At 49.5% G+C, this 8,090-nt stretch overlaps 1 pseudogene; it reads right to left on the bottom strand.

Moving 5' to 3' along the window:
• Positions 1–3,695: 3,695 nt before the first annotated feature.
• On the bottom strand, positions 3,696–6,581 carry LOC129143172 (PRAME family member 14-like; annotated as a pseudogene).
• Positions 6,582–8,090: the final 1,509 nt, after the last annotated feature.

Raw genomic sequence — 8,090 nt, 5'->3', positions numbered from 1 at the left:
GCAGAGGAGGGCATGGATGGAATGCAGGGGTCCCTGGAAGCTTCAGGCCAGAGGCACTTGGGAGTGGGGAAGGCATCATGGAGAAAAAGGTCGGGGCTCCTTCCATGCCCTGGGGTCACAGCGGGTCTCCCTCTCTCCCAGCTCCTCCCTGGGCTCTTGTGTCTGGGAGTCAGGGCTGGCTCAGCTGGGGTTCTTTGGTGAGTGGGAAGGACATAGGGCACTGAACGTCTCAAGAGCAAATTTTAACATAATCCTCAATGAGAGGTTTCGCCCAGTAGCCTCCTGTCCACAGATCCCATGTCTTCTTGCTGGACTCCTGAGGGAGTTGCCCAGCCAGGAACACGAGGTGTTTTACTTTTCCCTGCCAAGTGAAAAACCATGTTAATCTGTGAGGCCAGCTCTGTCCTGGAGAGTTGTCACTTTCTAGGTGCTCACACCACACACACATATATATATACATACCATGAGGTCACTGACACTTACCAAGGGGGCGAACCAGGGATGTCAGGATCCACGGGGCCCCACCCAGGGGCTGCTGGGAAGGCACTTTTGTCCAAGGAGGTACCCCGGCCTGAACCTCGGCTGTTCCCTTTTTTTTTTCCTTCCACAGGTGCCTCTACCTCCCCTTTCAAGCCTTATCATCCTTTCTGGGCCTTCTTGCCCCATTGGGGTAAAACCGCGAGTGTGACATGCACCGTAGGTGAGCACCAGGGACGCCAGGATCACCAGGGCCCTGTGCAGGGTCTGCTGGGAGGGCACTTTCATCTGTGGGGGGACCCAGGCACCCCTTCTCTGCCTCGCCATTTTTTTTCTTCCACAGGTGTCTCTACCTCCCCTTTCAAGCCTTATCTTCCATCCTGGGACTTCTTACCACTTTGGGGTGCCCCCCATGGGTGTGACATGCACCTTGGGTGTGAATCAGGGATGGAACTAACCCCGGAGCCCTGTGCAAGTGCTGCTTGGAAGGCACTTTAGTCCATGTGGGGACACAGGCCCCCCTCCTCTGCCGCACGTATTTTTTACCTTCCACTGGTGCTTGTTGCTGCTTTGGGTTTCCCCCCAGTGGGAGAGACAGGCATCGTTGGGGCGAACCAGGGACACCAGTATCCCCAGGACCAAGCTCAGGAGCTGCTGGGAAGTCACTTTCATCCATGGGGGGACCCATGCCCACCTCCTCTGCCGTGCCGTTTTTTATTCCTTCCACAGGTGCTTCTACCTTAAGCTTCAAGCCTTGTCTTCCATTCTGGGCCTTCTTGATGCTTTGGGGTGCCTCCCGCAGGTGCAACACGCACTGTGGGTGTGAACCAGGGATGCCAGGATCCCCCGGGCCCTGTGCAGGGTCTGCTAGGAAGGCACTTTCATCCGTGGGTTGACCCAGGCCCCCCTTCTCGACTGCGCCATTTTTTTCCTTCCACAGGTGCCTCTACCTCCCCTTTCAAGTCTTGTCTTCCTTTCTGGGCTTGCTTGAAGCTTTGAGGATCCCCCCCATAGGTGCGATATGCAGCGTGGGTGTGAACCAGGGATGCCAGGATCCCCGGGGCCCAGTGCAGGGTCTGCTAGGAAGGTACTTTCGTCCGTGGGTGGACCCAGGCCCTCCATCTCAGCCCCACCATTTTTTTTCCTTCCACAGGTTCCTCTACCTCCCCTTTCTAGCATTAACTGCCATTATGGGCCTTCTTGGAAGTGCTGGGAACTGCAGAGCCACAAAAAGGGAATCACAGCCCTGGCTCAGGAAGCTCCCACGTCTGGGCTCCTGAAAAGAGTATTAGCTCTTCTCTTTTTCTCTTCACCTACAACTTGGTGAGCAAGGGGCGTGTTTCAGCTTTGTTTGTGTTACTGCTTTTAGCCCCACTATTAGGCGGGTCTTGTCCTGCAACCAGGAAGAATGAAATATGCAGACAAGTGGAGAGTGAGCAAGGTAAAGAGGACCTTTATTGAGCAATAGAATGGGGAAGGGGGGACCTCCTGGGCCCTCGAGAGCACTGGGGGACCTTGTTTGGTAACTGCAACCTGGGCAGCTTCAGTTGTGCCTTTGGAGCTACTGCCCTGCCAACTTGGGAGGACCAGGACTCCCTCTTGTCCCAGGATCCCATCAGCTCCAAAGTGTGCACAGCCTCAGCTTTGCCCTCTCTCTGTTTCCGTGCAGAGGTGACAGGTGAGATGCAGGTTCACAGCAGCTCTGGTCAACCCCACAGAAACAAATCTGGAGCTCCTGGGTCTGGTTTAATGAGCCCCAACTGCGCTCTGATCCAGGAGTTTGCAGGCTAACAGCACAAAGTGGGGAGTGAGGTCGAGGCTGTGGTGGAGACTGCGGACCTAGGGGCAAGTCCCGTTTAGCCGTGAGAGGGTATGGGTGGCGCAGTTGGCTGCCTCGGGGACATGGGGCACAGGCCTGGCTGACAACCCAGCCAAGAGGTGGTGCCTTTAGGAGTGGATCATGGTCCACAGGCCCAGCAATCGGAAGCATCAGGCTCTGTGCTCACCCCTCTTGGGGGCAGATCTTGGAAATGCAGCCTCAGGAAGATTCACACAGAACTCCTTTTTAGACCTAGGAACTTGATACTATTAGCAGGGTGGGCACACAGTTGATGCATAGCTGGCCAGGTCATTGAACTTGGTGCCATTTCTGCTTCCCAACTCGGGGCCCTGGAGCATGGCCCCAGCTCTGCCTTTGGAACCTGACAACCACACTTCATGTGCAAGCACGGCACCACCCCAAGCCCATCTTCTCCTCATGGCCCCTTTCTGCCTGTGCCTTTGTGCCCGACCGAGCTGCTCCCCACAGTCGAAAAAGTATGAAAAAACAGATGACTAAAGAGAAGTAAAGGATGGGTGCAGACCATTCGCACACCTGTAATCCCAGCACTTTGGGAGGCCAAGGTTGGCGGATCACTCAAAGCCAGGAACTCAAGACCAGCCTGGTGAACAGGGTAAAACCCTGTCTCTACTAAAAATACAAAAATTAGCAGGCTTGGTGGCACGTGCCTGTACTCCCAGCTACTTGAGTGGTTGAGGCACGAGAATCACTTGAGCCCCACAGGAAAGGATTTCAGTGATCCCAGATTGCACCACTACACTCCAGCCTGAATGACAAAGCAATATTTTTGTCTCCAAAAATAAAAAAATAAATAATGAAATAAAAGAACAAGAATGGGTGGGAATTACTCAAAATGGTCTAATTTTATTTGGCTGCTATGATGTTCCACAGCTGAACCTCAATCACAGACAAATTAGTGCCTCGTTATTTTTCCATCAGTAAGTCAATAACTAGAGATTTCTGATGTATAAATCCCTAAAACAAGTAAATCAATTACAGAGGACACCAGAAAGTTTTCACTGAGGTTCTCTATTTCTGATATTTCTTGGTAATCATCCTTGCAGGGATAACATTCTCAGTGAAGAATTTTAGTTTCTCTTTCTGACTCTGTAGGTCTCATTGACTCCACCTCAATATTTTCCTCGAGTCTTGCCCCCTGCTCTTAGGATTTTTTCCCTCGCACTGAGCACCTGTCTGAAACAGAGCTCTGTGCTTCCTTTAAGTAGCACATGTGGCCTGGGCACAGTCGCTCATGCCTGTAATCCCAGCACTTTAGGAGGCCGAGGCAGGAGAATCCCATGCGACCAGCAGTTTGAGACCTGCTGGGGCAACATAGTGAAACACTATCTCAATTTTGTTGTAATAAAAATATTGGAATTATTAAAAAAGGAAATAAGAAAAGAGGAAAATAACTTGTACCTACATACTAGATTTTAGTGTACAAGGGCCTAGAAGAGAACTTTGGATTTCTCTACCCCGCTAGGCACGCCTTCCCTAGCAGCAAAGATGGAGCTCCAGTTCCTCAGGCGGTGATGAGCCACAGGAAGGGCAGGGGGTGGGACCAGTGAAGATCCTCTTGGGCTGCCTGACTTCCCTCAGTGTACACATCAGCTCAGCCCGAAGTGGGGTGAAGATCTCCCAGTCGACATGAACCAAGGAATTCAAACTCTCCTCAGGGGCAGGATACATCTCCATGCTTAACTTGCTCAGCCCACTGGTGTGGCACAGCAGGTCCTTCAGGGCTTCCATAGACATGCAATTTCTGCCAAAGTAGAAGGTGGTGAGCTGGGAGCAGTGGCTCAGGCCAGGCAAGATGGCACTGAGTTGGGAGTAGTGGATCTGACAGCCCTCCAAGATGAGGGTCTCAAGAGTGGCAGAAACTTTCTCCAGCAGAGCTCCGAGGGGTTCAAGACTGATAGAGAACTGCAGCATGTAGCTGAGATTCAGATGCTTTGGGTAAGCGAGGCTTGGGTACTGGTAGAGACACTTCGAGTCCTCTTCCAATAGGTAGACACAAGTTAATTCCAAGTTCTCCAAGGGGTTCTAGAGGCACCTGTGGAGATCAAGAAGTTAGTTCTGGGCAATGGTACCAGTTAGATGAAGGTAGTGGGGAATAACCTCAAGGAAAATACCTGCTTCAACCAAACACAAGTTTGTTCCCATCATCTGATGATGGTCCTCATGCAAGTTGCTGCATGTTGAGGACCCTGATCATTCAGGGGCTATCCCATTTTAGCCTCAGCCCTTTCACCATTCCTTGTGTGATTGGGTCAAGGCCACAAAATCTCTAAAGCCTTTCATCTTCATCTTTTAGCAGAAAACTTCATCTCTGGGCCACAGGTACCCGGTGGGAGATGTGCACAAAGAACTCAACTCAGCAAGGTCTAGGGACATTAGCTGGGGCTACCTGCCGGCAGGGGCTCCCTGGCCTGCCTGCATCTGCAAACCAACTGTCACTTTTTACCACTCTCACTCCTACTCCTTCACCCTCCATCCCAGAAGCATGCATGTTCCATGTCAATTGACTTTCCTGGAGTTCAAAACAACCTTCTACAGACAGGGAATCAGAGACAGGATCATTCATGATCACTAAGCTGGTGAGGACAGAGCTTCTACTGTGAAATGCACAAGTTTGATGCACTGTCCCTCCTTTCATACCCTCCTCTGTTACCTCTTTTACATCATATCAACTTGAAACACACTTTGTAACAAGAAATTCACATGTGCACATGCAGTAGAGACAAAATGCCCACTAAGTACCTTGTACATGATGTCCCTCTCTAGCCTCTACCCTAGGTGACCCCTCTGCCTTTACTGAAGTGATCCTGTGATAGCCACTCCAGGACATGGAGCACCGAATGGGACAATGTGTTGACATTCTGGTGTCCCCTGCACTGTGCCGTTGCCACTGGCTGGCACACAGTACACGTCTTCTAGTGTTTGCTGTAACAAAAAAAAAAAGGCTGCGCTGTGGTCTGCAGAGAAAGGGCATGATCCTTTCTCACCTGATCAGCTGTCCCAGGTGCCCTCTGTGGAAGGTGACCATATTCATTTTAAGCAGCTGGAGGTGTTTCAGCCTGAGGAACATAGAGCTGATTTTGGCGACTGAGCATTCCTCGCGGTAATTGATGTGTAAGGATGGCACCTGAAGAAAAATGAGTTTGCGAAGATTCTTCATCTCCTTCAGGTAACAATGAAGCTTTCTTATCAGATGTGGCCAGGACACATAGCAAATTTCCAGCTCCTGAATACTATTCAGGTGGATTATTTTCAATGATCTTCTGAGATATTCAATCGACGTTAGATAATTCACCAACTTACTACAGCACAGGTGTACTAAACCTCTCCTTTGGTAAACCCACCAGAAGAGGTATGTCAGGCATTCATCCTGGGGTATTTCCTTGAGGCAGATGTCTATGAACACCTTCAAGGGCTGGTGCTCTCCCATCCTTGGACAGTCCTCTGCTGTCTGCCTCTTACTCATGGCCTCTGGGGAGTAGGACAGGGCCCTGGATTCAGACCATATGGCCCAGAAATTCTCATCAACATCCCGCAAATCCAGCACTTGAAGTTTCCACCTCCTGTGGGTAAAGTAAGGCAGAGGCTCAGAATTTAGAAGGACAAATCCCTGACCTTTGCTTTCATTCTCATCCAATAAATCAGCTGCTCCTGTCCTCGGTGCTCCCTGTTCTCTCTGAGTTTTCTTGGTCCCTTTTCTCTTTCAATTCTGACTGGTCCCCACTTCTATTCCTTTTACCTTCCACTGGGAATAGGCAAGTTTCTGTTCCCACAGTGGACCCTATATTGTGGGCAGTTCTTTCCCTGAGGATCTGGGCAGTGGCCAAGGCATCCCTGAGCTTCGTCACCAGCACCACCAGAAGACACTGGGCCATCCTTGGGCTACTTCTTTGCCTGACCCTGCTGTTCTTTCCCTGGACACCTGAGCCCCATCTACCAGCCTTCCTGCGTCACCTCACCTGGGGCGATCCTTCTGTTTAAGCAGCATGTGAAGCCCTTCCAGCAATGCTTTTAAGGTCTCCAGATGAAGCGTCTTCATCAGCGATCCCAGAGGGAGGTGGGTGAAGGGCCAGGCCTGCACCATCACTGTCAGAGTCTGGAAGTGTCTCCTGCTGAAGGCCTCCAGGAAGAGTGGGAGGTAGAGCTCCCTGGGCAGCTCCTCCAGGGCAGAGATGGCCAAGGGCTTGTCTCTCAGCAGACTCTGCCCCGCCAGCTCCAGGAGTCTGGGTGGGGCCTGGATGCTCATCCTGATGAATCTGTAAGGAAAAACTCTAGAAGACAAATCCAGAGAAAAGGCATCACTTTCAGGCCAAACACAATCACCTCTTCTTCTCCTAGGGCCAATAGCATTGCTCTGGTAGAGGTAGAAAAATTACCACTTTACCCCAATTCCACTCTGCACTTGGTGGCCACAAATCTATATTTCTGCTTCTGCTGGTACCAGGAAGAATGTCTTCCAAACACCAAGGAGGGAGGGGTCAAAGAGACCACTGGCCCATTAATTTTCATCCATGGCTCCACTGAATCCCAGTACCACTGGAAAGTGTCACTGAGGATCCTGAAAGCCAAGCTCTACCTCTTTGAGGAAAATTTTCTTGTCACTTACCGCCCTAAAGCAATGAGAATGAGAGTGTCCTGTGGCCCCAGACAGCCTCCATTCTCAGTTTACACCATGAACATGCTGGGGGAACACTAAAGGGACTCCCTAAAGTCAATGCCATTATTTTTTATTTTGAAAAATTTCAACCAGAAACTGACCGGGTGCTGTGGCTCATGTCTGTAATCCCAGCACTGTGGGAGGCCAAAACAGGCAGATCACTTGAGGTTAGGAGTTCGAGAACAGCCTGGCTTACATAATGAACCCTGTCTCTACTAAATATAAAAAAATTAAAAATCATTTGACTCCAAAAGGCAGAGGTTGCAGTGAGCCGAGATCCCACCACTGCACTCCAGTCTGGACAAAAGAGTTAGACTCTGTCTCAAATAATAATAATAATAATAAATTAATTAATTAAAATGTTAGCCAGGTGTGGTGGTGCAGTCCTATAATTCTAGCTACTCTGGAGGCAGAGGAAGAAGAATCACTTGAATCCCGGAGGCAGTGTTTTCAGTGAGCTGAACTCAACACCCTGCCCTTCAGCCTGGGTGACAGAGTGAGACTCCATCTCAGAACAAGAGAAAAGAATTAACCAGGAACTAAAAGCGATGTGATGGTATTCTAGAGCATTTGGAAGGTAGGGATAGAAATACTAGCTCTAGATGAGGCACAGTGGCTCACTCCTGTAATCCCAGCACTTTGGGAGTCCAATGTGTGTTTTTATTTTGAAAAACTGTAAGAGAAATTATAAAAGCAGTGTTGCAGTAGTCTAGAGCACTTGGAAGGTAGGAATGGAAACACTAAGTCTGAGGAGAAGGATCCAATACACATCCCTTCCACATACTCACAATCACACACTTAGGGACAGAGTCTAAGGGAAGAGATAAATCCCAGGTTCGGAACAAGTCTCTTGAGAATGGTGTACGGGAGATCTAAGATTTCTGTAAAATGAAAGCCTGACTAATAAAATCACAATACCACTAAGTGTGCAAACTATAGCTGACAGGCACAGAAACCAACAACTTCACATGTCAAGACATAAACATCCATCCAACTGTAAATTTTTAATTTTTTTTTAAAAACTGCTTCAATAAGAATTTTGAAATGAGGAAAAAATGAAGCACAAATCAAAATTTGAGGGATGAAGTCAAAACTATA

Source organism: Pan troglodytes, chromosome 1, assembly GCF_028858775.2.
Source record: "Pan troglodytes isolate AG18354 chromosome 1, NHGRI_mPanTro3-v2.0_pri, whole genome shotgun sequence".
NCBI classification, from domain to species: domain Eukaryota; kingdom Metazoa; phylum Chordata; class Mammalia; order Primates; family Hominidae; genus Pan; species Pan troglodytes.
The sequence above is the reverse complement of the archived record's forward strand: the minus strand, read 5'-3'. Positions and strand labels throughout refer to the sequence as shown.